At 34.9% G+C, this 17,654-nt stretch overlaps 1 protein-coding gene across 1 annotated transcript in view; it reads left to right on the top strand.

Annotated features, from left to right (window-relative positions):
- The first annotated feature begins 5,333 nt into the window (after positions 1-5,333).
- LOC135086762 (proton-coupled amino acid transporter-like protein pathetic) overlaps positions 5,334-17,654 on the top strand; it is a 37,959-nt gene continuing 25,638 nt past the window's right edge. Inside the window, exon 1 of the mRNA XM_063981550.1 lies at positions 5,334-5,528. The gene's annotated coding sequence lies outside the window, so the exon portion shown is untranslated. The remainder of the gene's footprint in view (positions 5,529-17,654) is intronic.

Genomic DNA, 17,654 nt, shown 5'->3' with positions numbered 1-17,654 from the left:
GGTGGGCGACAATGACGCAACTACTTTTTTTAATTAGAACAGTGAATTCACAATTTAAAATTCTCTAGATTCTAGTCTAGAACACTAGTCACAAATTAGGTATATTAATAGGTATTCCTCATATCATGCTCTAGACTTACACCTGAGGTTAACGGTTTAACAGTAACCATATGGTCACACATGGTCCTATCTAAATGGCTAACTATAAGTGGAAGTGCTTATTGAAATTACTTTTGTTACTGCCAACTTATTTCTGATCATAGGTAAGTGTGTACACCCTGTATATTCATAATCTTACGGGTTCATTTGGTAGCCCTTTACGTTCAGTTTAATTTGCTCACGGGAGTCACCGCCATTGCCTTGTAAACACGGGGCGACAATATGGCGGCATTGCTAATTAACTTTTCTCGTACCTACTATACTAGGTAATATGTAGTAGGTAGGTAATAGTTTTTACTTGTGTAGGTACTGTATGTTTTACCTACTTATGTACTGCATTCGAAAATTATTTCCAAACATGTTTTTCAAGCTCTGGGAAAATTTGATTAAGGAATTTTAAAGCTACTTTAAACTGAAATGTACAGAAAAAGCCTAATATTGTGATTAGATTACATAGCTTGTGTGGGCTTATGATGTGGTATGCATAACAATATTATAAATAATGTAGAGACAATACAAACCATTATGTTGGATGACGTAGATGGTTGGGATCATCTGACAATTCCAATAATTTGGTGGCCTAATTATTATTTAGTTATCACTATATTTAGTAACCAGCCATATTAAAAGGTAGGTCGCGACTTTTGTAGCAGATTACGTCATTGATACCCAAATAGACTGGTGATTTATCACATCAATACTTTTTTCAGGAATTCACATAAGAAGATTATAAATTATTGTTCAATTTATATTTTATTACAGCTTAAACTATTTGAATAAGTCCTGGGTAAAGTACAAAAGTAGAACTTGTTTTTGTGTAATTTAAGGAGCGGCAGAAATGTTCTCTCAATTTTCATGAACGTAAAAGTAATTTAATCTATTTCAAAAGCTAAACAGAAGATGCCTTTGTTTACGAGATCGTATAACACTTAGGCTGAGTTTTACCAACGTTTCACCAACTTACTAACCGTAACTATAACAAGGACCGGTGCCTTTTGTATGGAGTTTGACAGATTATTGACGTTTGTTAAAGTCAAAGTAACATGGTGCCACTCAGCCTTAGAAAGCTTTATTAGGACAGCTCCTAACCAAATATCAAATTCTTTTAACTGAGCACGATATCGTAATACTTAATACCTACTTAAAATATTCTCAGTGCATTCGTGGTATGAATGGCCGGATCTCATTTCAAGGACTTCGTTGTTACTTCCACAGTAAAAGCTGTTGTAATATCAGCAACCAATTGCACTACAAGATATCTTTTCTCTTTCTTTCATTCCTATTAATATAATTTATTTCATTTTTATTTACCTATTTTTTCTTATTTTTTAAATATTAAACTTGAATTTTATTTCGAAATATCTAATTTAAGTTTACTGATAAAATACTCTTTATTGTCTATATTTTCGTGTCAATTGTTTTATTTCAGGAAAAAAATTTACGTAGTAACTCTACTATTGCAGATTTACCGCATTACATATCTTTTCTATTCTTGTAGGTATTAGTGTGGGTGAACTGTAGTAATATTCACACAAATATACCTACTATTTCCATGCGGAAACTATAGCATGACTCGTGCCACATAAAAATAGCACGTTTTTATTCTAACACACAAGAAATGCACTCAGTTGTGTCATGAATCCAGAGAAAAATGACAAGTTTCTTTATTTCACCATCATCATTTACCTACGAGTAGTTTGGTTATTAAGATATTTTTAGGGTTCCGTTCCTCAAAAAAAAAAACGGAGCCCTTTGTTGCCCGTCTGTTTTTTTCAGAAACGCGTGGAGGTGTCAAGCTGAAATTCATATCAAATATTCAGGTGTAAGTACTGTCTCTTAGAACTGTGAAAAGATCAAGCTTCTAACTAAGCCAAAGCAAACAAAAGATACAGCCGTTTCTGATGCAAATTTTCGATACTCGCAAGAGAACAAAACAGGGTACTTCCCGTGAACTCAGATTCTTGAAATTTGGTACGAAACAACATCTTATTAGCACAGACAAAGGAAAAATTGCTAATTAATTTTACCTAAGTATAAGTTTATACGCAACCCTCGGTGCGCGAGTGTAACTCGCACTTGGCCGGTTTTTCTCTGAAACGTTACACATTTTACCTTTACTGCAATAATTGTAAACAACTTTCGTTGTAATAACGGCCATTAGGAAATAAATAATGTAAGTAAACACCGCGGCATTGCTGATGTAATATTTCGAGGAAGGGAAAGTTTTTTTACTGGAAATTGTAACAACATACTTATCACAATTTTCATACTCAATTCTTTAAATAAAGTAACTAATTTGCTACTTTGAGGTAAATATTACAGTTGTAGTTTCTGAAAGAATTTTCAATATTACTTCAGTCACTAACAAACATCCAACAAACAAACTTACAAACTAGCGGCCGCCGCGACTTCGTACGTGTGGGTCCCGTTTTACCCCCTTAGAGGTAGAGTTTCGTAAAATCCTTTCTTAGCGGATGCCTACGTCATAACATGCCAAATTTCAGCCCGATCCGCCCAGTGGTTTGGGCATAGATCACTATTATGACAGTCAGTCACCTTTGAGTTATAGTATAATTATATAAAGGGCATTAAATATCACTTCAATGCACTAATTCTATGATGCCTTCAGAATCAACGACGTATCGTCATAACTAAAAATCATACGTTATTCTCGCAATAACGCAACGACCGCCAATCTACGAGACATTCTGTACCCACGCTGTGTGCTCGAGCAATTTTACTCACATTTCTAAAACAAGATTCACGAAGCCGTCTCCGATGACTGACGGCACTCGTCGGGCATACTCGTCTGATGCAACAGCGCCGAAGCTTACGTCTCGCTCGCCGGCGCGGCGCCTTTCTAACAGCTTCAAATGGACTCGCAAAAACCTATCTGACCTACATCTTTTAACTAACGGGTCTTAATGAAGGCTCTCCATTATTATGACAATGTATTAGGACGCATTGGCATCAGACCTGTAAATTGAACATCATAAAAAAGAAATAAAAGTAACATATGCGTTTGTATGCACTTATTACCGTACTCTTTCGGTTATATTGGTCGTTTAAGGAAAACTAATTTAAGGAAATATTCGGGTATTTATTTATACAGGAAACTTATGAAAGCGTCTACCTACGCTGCTGAAAATATTTCTAATAACAGCACTGGCAGACGTTTACTAAATTATTACTCAACAAGAGTTTTTAAACTCTCCAGAATTTAAAAAAAAAGTCTTTATTTCATTTTTGTATTGAGTCATTAAGTCTTAAATAATACGTTTGCAGTTTTGCGCTGAAAAATAAAGTGATCCAACTTCCAAAAGCATTATTTTTATATTATTTTCTACAAAGATGAAAAAAAAAAGATTTAGCATAATATGTAAGTTTTTTTTTTGTTTTCTGTGAAATGCAACTATCTACATGCAATAACATAACAATCATTACATTTATTAACTAAGTTCGATCGGTAGGTATTTCATGTACCTGACTCAATTCGTCACCGCCGACCACATTGTGCCATCACCTTGACGACTTTACTGTCAACAAACCACCCACGTTAACACACATACACACGAGATCTTAGGGAGAATTTAAACCGTTTCAATCAATGAAACGTTTAATATCTTATTTACACGGGCATTAAACTTTTATATCAATAAATCAATTTTTCAGACCATATCAAAATTACCACGTGCATTCAGCATCATCGTGAAACTACATTACCTACTTCTTTTAAAAATTACATCGGAATGAAACTATACTATATTAATGATAGGATCTAAAATACCCACGAGTAGCTGTTACGTCATAGATTACACGTGAACATTTTACAAACGAAGTGACGTCAGCTTGTGAAATATCAGAATTTACTGGTTTTACTTCGCAAAAGTCATGGTAAAATTGAAAAGTCATGGTGACCGCTACGCTTCGAAACACACGTGTAAAATCATTGTGTATCTGTCGCAGTCAGATTGTATAATCCGCCGTTTTACATTACAGCTAGGCATTTTGCATTACAGCTCTGTTTTGTAATACGGCGGATTAACGTTTAGCCGGATTGAATACGGCTGAATGAAAATCCGCCGGAATGTATTCGGCGCCAAACGTTCTTCAATACGGCTAGCCGTAATGTAAAACAGCGTGTCAACCCGCGCCGCTTTGACAGTTTTTAGTTCCTATTTTCAATACCGTGGCGCTGCCGGACAAAGTGGCTATGGATTCTGGTGTTCGGCGGAATCCTACACAATATTATTAGTGTAAAAATATGAAATCATGGCTGTGGCCGGTGAAGATAATTTTATCTTAAAGAAAAATAACCCAGAAAAAATGACTAAAACTTTATAGTTTTGAGTTACCTGTTCCCTTTGATTATTTTTAATGTCTAAAAAAGACTAAAGCCAAATATCTAATTAATTCTTAAAATGTTTAGAAAAGTCTAATTGTTTTGAGTTACTTTTTTTTAGATGGCTATCCCTTGTGATTTATAAATAAGTAAAAAAAAAATACTGAAGCCAAATATATTATTTAGTATACAGTAACGAAGGTAATAAATAATTCTTAAAATCTGTCTTATTAAAATTTATTTTCATTAAACATTGTTTTATTTTGTAGGTAAGTATGGTCACCCTACAATCTGTAGTAGTACGATGCGGCTAAACGTGGGCCGCCGTATTGAAGAACGTATCGCAATGACAATCCGCCTAAACGTTGAACCGCCGTATTACAAAACAGAGCTGTAATGTAAAATGCCTAGTGGTAATGTAAAACGGCGGATTATACAATCCGACTGCGACATATCTACACCATGTAACTTTGTCCTACCTTATTTTTTATTATAGCCAGAGGCTAAATTGGTATATGTCATAAAAGTACATAATACATAATTTCAATCCTTTCCATTAATTTTACCTTATGAATGTAGCTTTTAACGTTATGTAATTACATTCATTTATACGGTATCGCACAACACTGATATCATTGAATATTGATTCTCACGGCTGATACCAAAGCCGTGATAGTATTAGTATAAATATACTCCATCGATGCCATGAAATGAATTCGTAAAGCCCGCGACAAGCTTCGTTTATAGCGGCGATAAAAGTGATGTGGCGCTGAATTCTGAAGAGTGTAGCGCCTGCGGTGTAACGGTAGTCGTCGCGTGCTACGTCGCGGTGACGCAACACTCAGCGTGAGTTGCAGCGAGCACGCAGCGCTCGCGGTCGCTGCCGCTCCGTCCATCCCTCATTCTGATTTGAACTCGCGCGCCGGTCGGTGCTGTGCTCGCCACACAATCCACAAGCACGTGGCCAATAGTGCGTCCGTCACATAACCTATAACCTCAGGAAACAGCCAACAGTCTCACACACGAGGTAAGTGTTTTCATTCATTATACACATTTTCTCTTTCCACGAACCGTAAAATTGACACGCGTTCGTACGCTGACACGTTCATTGAATTGATCGCAATACGTGCTGTGCTTAGCGAGCTTTCTTGAAATTCAAAAATATGTTACGTGATGTGATAAAAAATGTATTTTATTAATTATAATTAATCAAACAATATTGATGCTCAATTTGCCATGTCACCGAAGTTATGGTACTTTCCTGAATTACACGTACCTACTGCGCTATAAATAGTGCTTATTAGTAACTACAGAAGACACTGAAAATTCCGCGACGAATTCCTGTGGTGTTCACAAACATAATAATGCTTATCGAAGTTTATTTCTATAAACTAATAGGGTTGCGTTGCGGTACGCACAGTTGATAACGTTATCGGTGCGATGGACGCGGAAATTATTTGGTTCTATGTGAACTTCATTCATGTTTTCTTGGCATTAACACTGGCTGGGACTGGTTCAAGGGTGGACTCCGGGTATTTATTACCCGCCGACTCTACCTGCGTCCGCGCAGACCCTTTCTAACTGCACTTCAAATGGGGTTCGAGGTCATAAAAAGCAAGCCCCGTCGATAGAATCGAAGAATATAAATAAAGTTTAGTATTTTTATTACAATAGCATACTAGAGTTTTAATTATTATGACCCTTCCCTTACTTATTTTAATTCAATTTGTCATATTTCTAAATTAAATAAATAAATTTGATGATTACATAATCCGTGTAAATCGTATTAGAAACGGAGTGATCAATTTCGTTCGTTTCAGCCAAATGACGTCCACTGATCAATTTACATAATAATATTTTATTGTATAAAAATTATTAAAACTATTTGAAAATAACGTCTCTGGTGGAATAGAATATAATTGTTATAATGTCACAAATATAAATACATTAGTCTGTTTTATTTTTCATTCAAAAATACAGTTGTCTTAGTTCTATACTTCTGAACACTTATTTTTTTATATTTTATCCTAGACCTTCACCTTTTTTTCGAACTCGATGAAAATTATATTTTATACTTATGTCGTTTGTGCGCATACTTGTTAATAATTCATAGATTTTATATATTAGGAAAAAAAAAGTTTCGCAGTGACAAGGCTTGCGGCCAAGGAGTTCTTTTGCGGCTTCAATTAGGCAATAAAACAAAGACATTGGGTCAAAGGTTCGTCACTAGATAAGCAGTTTATATCCGTCACATGTTAATAGATTATTTCCGATTGTCAGGACTAATGATGCATGCAATGCTGTAACTACCGCTCATTTAACATTTAAGATGTCGTCCGCTAAAACTTTGTGCATGCGACAGTTATTAAACCACTGATTTAGACCTATTTTAATACTGAAACTATGTAGTTACTTATAGTTTTTTTTTAAATTTCATTAAAGATGAACATTATTTTACCACTAAAAGTTAGCATCATCTCAAATAACGATTTTCAAATTAAACTTTTTCTACTGATAGCGATAAAAATTTTTTGGTTCAGTTAACATTGCCACATTTTTTCTAGGTATTGCCTTCGGGTCTAATAATTAATAATTACATGCAGGATATAATTGTCAGCCAGGTCAGCGCTAAATAAATTAAGGCAATAAAGACTGAATAACTGGTTTTGATGAGCCACGCTACAATTGGCAAGGATAAAAAAATATGTAATTTGTAATTATACAACAATCAATTTATTATTTCCAATGATATATTTCAGACTCTATCTTTCATAAATATGTATTTTTAATTTTATTTTGTAACATAAAAGAATGAGGATGATATGATGAGAGATTATTATGAAAGTAAATTATTATTTTAACATAAAGGAACTCTACGTAGCGGCCTTGGTACTTATAATGTGTATGTATTTACAAAAAAAAAGTATGTAAGTATGTTTATATCCGTTGTCTAGTACCCATAGCTTTGCTTAGTTTGGGACTAGAGGCGTAGTGTAAAATGTCCAAGGATATTTATTTATTTATTATAAATAATAGATACGATCATCTATCTAACAGTTTATGGTTCTATTGAAGTTATTAATTAATAGAAATATCAACTACATACATAATTATGTGGCTTCTTTGAAAACTATAAGGTGCAAAACACTACCTCACTACATATCATTATACTTAGTCTTAAAAAAAATAAAGTTAAAAATTATAAATTGAGTAAAATAAAAACATTTATAATTTACATGATAAAATGCAATAAAATATACTGGTCATCACAAAAATCGGCCCACCTACGTTTTACAGGAAAACTCGTTTCTACTGACACAATCATGGTGCCCCAACAATATTGGTGTTATTTGAAAGCCCAATAAATATCCTTAAAGAAAACACATTTAATTTCTTAATAAACGATTATAAACGATTAACATGTACAATAAATGTGACTTGAAAAAAGACCTCACTTTGGGCTCACCTCTGGGATCAATTAGACCAATTTTTATGGTTATAAAACCAAATAATGATCTCACGTGTCCTCTTTAACAGATGGATAGCGATTAATCCCAACTTAACAGTTTTATAGCCATAAAAGTTGGCTGAAGCGTAACTACCTATTTTTTGAAGAAGTGACTCTGGATTCTTCTACAGACACATTTTTGGGGTAAAAACCTTTCCTTTAATGAAATGAAGTTTAGAACTAGGCTTTTAAATGGTGCCAATATTGGTGGGAAGTGGGGATGCATACGTTTGAAAGTGCTTGTCGCGGGAGGGTCGATTTTTGTGATGACCAGTAATTATTGAAAAAAATAGTTTAATGTATCGCAACTTTGATTGTATAGATTTAATGTAATAGGTAATTACAAAAAAATAGTTAATTTTGCAAAATTATACTTATAGCCTGACCAGGAACATAAAAACCCTCGCCATGTTGCGGAAATCTAATGGTACTAATTTCTTTTAATGGCAACAGTAACTGAAAACTTCATTGACATGTCACCTTGCATGTCAGTATATTGCTGTCAAAGTGTAAACAAACTTTATTTTAAATGTGCGCAATTGATTTTGTGAATTAAATTGCTAAAATCTTTTTATAGTCGTGAAAGAAAAGTGGTTCACAATGTGTTAAAGTATTTGTCGAAGAGAAATACTAAGGGTTCGGACAATATTTTCATTGAATAATGTTTCCGACAAAGGTTGTCAAATTGACTGACATGTTTATCGTATAGTACAGTCCACTATGAAAATTAGCTGTGGTTTGTTTCAACTACCTATTTTAAAATTTTTTGTCACTTTCTAAGTGTTGAATTTTATGGAATTGGGAAAGAAGTACCGAGTTTGAAGCGTTCAAGAGCAGACATTGCAGTTGAATATTCAAGTTCTGAATTTGATTATTGATGAACAATAAAATAAATCCTACTAGCTCGATTGATGGTTTCATTTAATTTATTTAAACCAGGTTACCTATACCAATATTTTTTTGTTAATTTATGAAAATATCAAATTAGCCCGTAATCCTGAATCCTGATACATAAAGTAAGGCCCGGTTTTTTGATTCGTAGTTAAATTAACCAATGGTCAAATTTAAAAACTGGGCCTTAGGCCCAGTTTTTTGATTCATAGTTAAAATAACAAATTGTTAAATTCTGGTACTAATGGTTAAATATTAACAAAATGTTAACTAGTAGTTAAAAAATGTACTAAAAGTCAAGCTAACCATTGTTCGAAAAACATTTTTTTCTGATATTTAACCACTTGTCATTTGACATCTGTCAAATTTGACTGTTGGTTATTTTAACTACGAATCAAAAAACTGGGCCTTAGTCTATTAATTTAACACAGGTACGACTGTACTCAGTGTTGCACTATCAAATGCAATTGACGCGCCTCTATACCAGGGTTTTTATGTTCCTGGTCAGGCTATACTACACGTGTAGGTAAATGATTTATTATGCTGATGCTTGCACTATGAATTAAGTCCAATTATTTTCACACGATGCGTCGATTGATTAGAGGTTACCTTAAATAATTACAGATAAAACACCGGTTCATTCCGCTTAAGAACCACTGACGTTTTACGGTAATACGCACATTATCATAATTTGTTGATAAAGGCTGGCTGCATACTTACACAATCAATGGAATATTATAAAGTAGGGAAAACACCGTCCGATAACTGTCATAAACATTATAAAAGTTACTCACGGGCAAACATAGACAAATAGACAGTTGTTGTTATCCGTAGGTCATTTGAAACTTTTCAGGGTCAGTGACCCTTTTATATATTTCAGGTCGTTGAAACATTTTTTCCTTGACATAATCTTCAATGTGAAAAAAATCTATGTTTCTTTCTGCTATGACAGTGAGATTTTCTGCTACATATTAGGTACCTTTGCTTAACTTTAAGCAGTCTGGTCTTGACTATGCACAGTCGTCAGCACAACAGACTAAATATTTTCGTTGCAACATTAATGTTCTTTTAACTCCACACTATTAAGTATTTCTTACATGCCATTAAGCGGCTTAGGTTATCTAGTAGTCGACACTCAGCTGATAAATCCTGACACCTGAAATGATCACAATATAATATGTAGTTTTGTTTCAATCGATTCGCTTTTGTTTTTATCAACGATTTTAAGTAAAATTGATAGCCGTGGTGTCCCGAATATGTAAAACCCAGGCGGTAAATACAATCTATCTATTCTAATCGATGAAAGAAAGGTGACATAGTAACCCAGTTGCTGAAGGACGCGAACAAGATATTAGTAATTCATACGAGTACCGCGAGAAAGGTGGTAAGGACTGACAAACACTCGCTACTACGTAATAATGTGTAGCTATAACATAGATATTATCTAAACACAGTTTTACATTCAAAGAACTCAACTCAAAAGTACGAGTAGGTAAATAAAACGTTGTACCACCTTAACTGTCGCCCGTATTCACAAACATTACTATGAGGTCTCAAAGTGCGCATGAACGCACAGGGACACACACGAACCAATCACAGAGCTCTATTCAACGCTGTGCGTTCGATTTGCTGCTTCACTTAAGCAAGCATGAATACGGGCATGTCGTGTCTTTCGTTATTTATTTGCCCTGCTGAATTTCAGTTTCAGTTTACAATTATGTATTTTGTTTTTTGTTTATAATTTCCTAGTCATAATGTAGGCATGTTTTAATTTAATTTTCTTCGATTCTCTTGGTTTTGATTAATCGTCATCATTAACCAGCATGCTAAATTTTTTTATTGGAGAAATTAAAGTTTTCGATAAAAACGTAATAGGTACCTACCTACTTAATCGATATTTAAAAGTATCTGTACTAACACTGCAACAACTGCAGTTTAGTGTCAAAGGCTCATAACTGCTAGTGATTTGCCTTTAATTATCGATAATGTTAAAGTTTATTACACGTTTTATGATGCAAATAGCAATGCAAAATAATTCAATTTGATATGCATAGCTATGATACTTAAATGACATTCTTGAGTGCATAAAACAATAAATTCATAGTGTGCGTCTAAGCAAAATAATTGTTCATTGTTGTCGTTTAAGTATTAATTGACTCAAGTGTCGGTTACTCGGTCGGTTACTGCAGTGGTCGTCCTCGCACCATTTGGTTGCTATGTAGTAGATAAGTAAATAAGTAATTAAGATATTCAAATTACTCTACCATCTGACATTATTATAGCGTAGAGATTACACAAAGAAATCTACGGAAATTATAGTTCATGGAATTAATTCAAATCAAATAGAACCAAATACAGAGTAGGTACGTATCTAGATTAAAATTGTTATTGAAAGTTAACGCTAGCTAAATAAACTAAAATTTGCCGTGTGGTTCCGATAAAGTAGGATAGGATAACTCTTACTCTCTACCCTTGAATGTCGTAAAAGGCAACTGAGGAGCAAATATACGATCTAAGTCTCTAGGAGAGTAGACCGAAATCCTCCAATTGCATCGTAAATTAGAACGATTACTTGGAACTAGTTTCGAAAAAGTCTAACTTCAATCCTAATCCAACTTGCCATGAAAACTGAAATCAACTGAAAGGTGATTGAAGAATGCAAAAGCGTATTGAATGAAGATAAATCAATGGCACTGTAAATCCTCAAATTCGTAACAATGACAGCCTCGCATGACCGCCGTCATTTTCTGCATTTCTGTTAACTTCTTGACTGACGTCACTGCGATGTTTGCATACGAACATTATGGCTAACGTGCGGTATAGTCCGCGACCGTAAAATCTACCAATCTGGCGCACCATTACCTAAATAATTTTGACTACTAAAACGGGACTATTCCCACCTCTCGTTTCCACCGCTGCGAGTCCTGTGTCGCCAGGATCTACGGCCACACCGCCAATAAAAACCCTAGGTAGTGAAAGCCAGCTTTGTCCAGGGGGAAGAGTAACACTGTCATTGAATTCGTAACGAAATTATTCAGAAGAACAAAGTAGAAGTTCAAAATTAAAGAATCGAATTCCATTTACTAACGCTGAATGGGGTAGTTGACATCACCAGCCAATTGAAATACTTTTTATGAGCTCTCAAAATCTCATCTGCCATAGATGTTCTATGGATAAAGCAATGACGTCACTTTGTCGTTAACTCAATTGAATAAACCTATTGATTGATGTCAAAGTAGTTAACTAAAAAACCATTAATTGAGAACTAAAGGGGTTTTCAGGCCTAGAATTTGGTGTTCTTTTAGAGAAATGGTTAATTGTCTTAACTAATCAATTGTTCAAAGTCCAGCATGGTCTTTGTGTCAAAAGCTTTAATTGCAAATACATACAAAATCCTAGTTTCAGTGGATTTTTATCATATTTTATTACAATATTACCAAAATATTTTGCTGCGGACTGTACAACTGGTTCTCAAGTGTGTGGGTGTGACATTGAACTTAGAAACGTGTTTGCGACTCGTTTGCACAAATATCATCTGACCTTCTTATCTCTGAAATATAGCTTAGCTTAGTGATTTACGACATTATCATTCAGTAAAATATTCAATAAAGGATGATGGGCACTTTTCTATGGCATCTGGGCGTAAAACCAACAGAAATGTAACTACTATTATTTGTTAGGACTTAATATCAGAAATATATTCTCATATAAATAACTACCAAAAACTCCCGGGTTTGCTTGGAAATTGACATAATGTGTAATAGTAATAGGTGCTTTATTGCGCAAATAATAAATATTATTAATTAATATACTTATCTACTTACATTTTAAATACATTAAGTTATTTATCCATTATTATGTCCAACAGTTCAGGAGTGGGACCAACAAATGGTATATTTAAACCATGTTCTACATTATAAGCGTAGGACCATACCTAGGTACCATTTAGAGAAATGACATGAACGCAGTCATGTTTCAATGGGATTTCTACCAGTTAAGTTGTAGTGTTGTCGCATAATCGATCACGGATCGATTATTAATCGATATTGCCAAATAACGATTTATTGATTAACAATTCGATTAATCGATTTTATTGATTACCATCATTACTATCATTTGATTGTTAATTGAATTCCTTATTTTCAGCAATATAATCGATTATTGCAATCGAATAATCGATTATATTTTATTCGGTATACAATAGTATACATACTTACTAAATCGATAGAATCGATAGTAAGATATGATACAATACTCTCAATATGATCGATAAAAGCAATCTAATTGACCTAATACTATTTTTATTACCCTATTGTGATGTGAAATACTATGGAAACTTTGCATATTCAACGACCTCTATCTCCGTATCCCCGCGTATTTCAGGATTGTTGTCATACTATGAAATGAAGTACTAGTATTAAGCTTTAATTTAGTATACTTTTTGTTTCTGTTGGTTTAACGCCCAATATGCCCATCATCCTTTCTCATTGGAAAAGTATGATCATAATTTCAACGGCGAACAACTTATCTATTGTAACGCAATTAAAATGATTTGCCCATTGTAATTTCTTAACACGTTGAGTGCGAAACCAGGTCTATAGACCTTGTGTACGTCTCGCTTACCGTGCGGCTAAGAAAATTATAGTCTTCCTTGTCGTGCGTAAGGCATAACTTCAATTGGGTCCGGTGTAGGAAAGTGATGAATATATATCTATGATGTATTCTTAAAAAAGAATCCAATGATGTACCTACCTTAATACCAGGTTTTTAGACCTGGTACCGCACGGAATTAATAAAATGTCTTCACAATGCGAAACCAGGTCGAAGCACCTTGTACCCTGCGCACCTGGTACCGCACCCCACGCTAGCTACGTGCAGCCAGTGTTGCCTCGCATTCGTAAGAAACGCACATGTCGACATGGCGTCAAGAGAAACAAACAAAATCAAAACTGCAAATTGATTATAATTTAATTTGCTACACGATTTATTGCTAATTTAAATAATGTTTTTCGTGACAAACATTTGAAGTTGTAACTAAATGTTCTTAAATAATATGTTTTCTGTAAATATAGCTTATTTAAGTATTTATGCACGTTTATCTTATTTGTAAAATATTTAGACTAAATTATTACAACATCTTTGTTTGTTACTTTTTTAAAATTTTATTAAGTCTTAATTTAAACTATCGATATTTGTATTACACATCCCTAGAATACCCACCAGACTTCCCTACTTCAGTGCGGCACAGGGTGCATAAGCCTTGTATTTTGAATATAGCTATAATTTTTATACTAAACAAGTTATTCACGAACGCCTTCAGATGTATGTCAATAAATGCATTATTATTAATATTCAAAGAAAAAAAACACAATATCTATTAACATGAAGCCAAAAATAAAATTAATATATCTTAAATATTACAAGGTCTTTAAGCCTTGTGCCGCCACAATGTAAGTTTTAATACCAGGTTTAATGACCTTGTACCGAAGGAATGGAAAGTATTAGAAAGTTACTGCCGCAGCAAAGGTGTTAAACAATTAATGAGTGACGAAAATGAAGTTACAATCAGTAGATCGATGACGCCTTACTCTGGTAACTTTTATTGTTTTAACATAAAATATATATACTAAAGAAAGGCCATTATCAGGTGTGCAAACCGACACACAAGACGTAAGAACAAAGTATAAAGAAAGGCGTACAGACAAAGAAAGTTTGTTTTTAATTTAATGCCATCGCGGGCTGCGTGCCAAAACAGACGGCGGCAAACGTGTTTATATAAATCGGAAATGTTCCCCTGGATCGGGTCATTACGATTAATTACAACTTGTCGGGATCTCCTTTGTTTAAACTGAAGTTTGTTAAGTCATCCCAGAGGTTAATTGGGTTATCGTTTCTATTAACATGTTCTATTCTCAACCAGTAACGATAAGAATAAGCGCTACAGCATATTACTTACACACTATGTAAGCGTGTAATATGTAGAAATCATTTGACAATAACTTACTTCTTTATGAAAAATACTCTATACAAATACACCCAAAGTACATAGAGCTATAATATAAACCATTCATTAAAATACTTGCGCATACAGTTTACGTCAAAGTTTGTACGTTTCAGTAATACAAATGTTATCATAATTGAGTTTGTATTAAATAACAGCTGTTCTAATAATGGACGCTTGCATTGTACCTACTTGACTCTGTTTTACTTCATTTGCGTAAGGTCTTCCAGAATATAATAAATCATCATTTATGCTGACATCGTTTTTATAGATTTTTAGATGATCAAAACCTTTGAGCATCCATCGAGAATCCTACTTATTTACCTTAAAAAAATAGCCGACTGAGTCGGCTATAGTCAAACTAAAGTTACTCTTGCCTTGTGTAGTCTCAGCTTGAACATCCAGACGTATGAAGCACTACTAGAATGAGGATATCCGTGGTCCTCTGTCCTTATTAATGTAAAATTGGCTTATTAAGTGACCACCGGCGTTGTGAGATTAATGAACGTCAAACTGATAGGAAATAACATTTTTTTCCACCGATTTTTTTTCTGGAATACCATTCCCATGCATTCTAAAGTCATTGTGTATTTCTTTTTTATCTAAATGTAAAATACACTGTAGATTAATTTGTTAGGTTAGATCTGAAGCACGCGTAGTGCATTTCCTACGCGTCAGAAATAGGCACCCAGAAATAGGTGGCATGACAACGTGAAGCCACACGACTTCGTGGCGGAAGCTGCCCTGGATATGCATGATTGAAGATAAAACTATGTACCTAGAAAACTTTGTCCAGTTTAGTAGTAATTTAATCTCGAAATTCACTCATCTCAAATTTTGCATGGGTTCTTTTTAGAACGTAGGTGCTCACTAAGACGGGATTTTACAAAATTCAACCCCTAAGGGGGTAAAACGGGGTTCACGCGTACGAAGTTGCGGGCGGCCGCTAGTAAGAAATAAACTGCTTATTTTTTCGCATGTTTTTGCAACTCCGAAGAAAATTCGATACAGTGGTTTTCGATGCTCGATACGTAGTATGACATTATTAGATACCATTATGGCGGTTGGCTTTGCTATGTGCGGCGCTACATAATACCTGCCTATAATGTGGATAAATAATTCCAAACAAGGCTTCCTTACTTAGTATGTAACGCGAGATTGACACGGCTTCGGCTTTCCCTGCCTCAGTGAAGTGGATTGAAATGGGACACTGACATGCATAATATCGTAGTAAATGGACTAGAATGCAGCACGTGGCTTGCCTAATCCCAAAATAGGTCCTTACTTATACCATAAATTACGACTATAAAAGAATGAAGACTAAAGTTATATTAAACGCAAAAGCTTGTGAGAATGGAAGAATATTAGTCAATCCTTCAAGTTAACTTTCATAACATTTGCAGAGCATAAGTCTAGTTACTTCTCTGTGTAAAATCGCGTGCAAAAGCTAGCGAAAGGTTTAGACATTTCCCCCCCATAAACGAATCAATTATAGATAGGTAGGTAATCTTGACAGGAAATTTTCAGGGCGCTCTTCCTTGTCCCAGGTTAAGCTAATAAAGCCTAAAAGCTTAAGCTTAAACTAAGCACGTTGACACCACAGAAAATACAATTACTTTGTTGCAAATATCTTGCAATGAAAGCAAACTTGTTTGTTATAATAACATCCGTAGATACGAAGACTAAATAAACCCATGCGTCAAAACATTACATCTGGCCTACGAGCCAATGTAAAAATGGCGCTTATTTGCACCCATTACACCATTAGGTATGAACACGGCTGAAAAAACGAAATGGAATTAATTACGCGCGTGCAAATTGTTTTGTAATATACCTACATGTACATATTAACATACACGTGACAGAGCACTTATCGGGTCTAACTTGTCGCCGACTACTGGCAGATTATCGCATGTTTACTTGAACCAAGGCCTCGAATGTCAGTTTGTTCGCTTATCCCGCTAGCCCATTAGGACTCACTAGCTTTTGCCCGCGGCTTCACCCGCGTGAAATTTTGTGTCACAGATCGGCATAAATTATACCCCATATGTTAATCTGGGTTACAAACAATAATACTGTAAAGTTTCAACAAAATCCGTTCAGCAGTTTTTGCGTGAAAGAGTAACAAACATCCAGACATCCAGACATCCAAACTTTCGCATTTTACATTAGTGGATATTGATCGATGTTAGCATAAATAAGCCAGTGTTTTTCAACCCAGAAGGTAAGAATTAACTAAACCCCTCAACTAGAAGGTAAGATGGTGGTGGTAGCACTGGTACCAACCAAACTGAACAGAAAAATCTGACCCCACTTAGAATCGAACCCGGTACCTCTGGGTCTGACACACTTGACCACAGAGACGGTTGACACTACGGAAGAACACGTCTACGTCGTGGTGCCGGGGTGCTATCGCACTAACTAAAACTCTAAGGCGGTTATCACACTGCGCCGCGCTCCGCCGCGGTACGCGGGACGACAGATTTAATCATTGTATGCAAGTACCTCAGTTTGTATAGAAAACACGCGCGGCACAACACACTGACAACGCGTCTGCGCGCGAGATTTTAATGAAATCACACGCTCCGCGGCGGAGCGCGGCGCAGTGTGATAACCGCCTAAATGAACGAGCGATAAAGAGATAGCAATACATATTTGTTTACCTAAAAAGATGACCAAAAAAATACCATAACTGGAAGATCAGTAACTACATATAAGTAACTAGATAATATCTATGATAGAGATGGGTTATA

This window comes from Ostrinia nubilalis, chromosome Z, assembly GCF_963855985.1.
Source record: "Ostrinia nubilalis chromosome Z, ilOstNubi1.1, whole genome shotgun sequence".
In the NCBI taxonomy this organism is placed as follows: Eukaryota; Metazoa; Arthropoda; class Insecta; order Lepidoptera; family Crambidae; genus Ostrinia; species Ostrinia nubilalis.
This window is presented reverse-complemented; position numbering and strand designations above follow the sequence as displayed.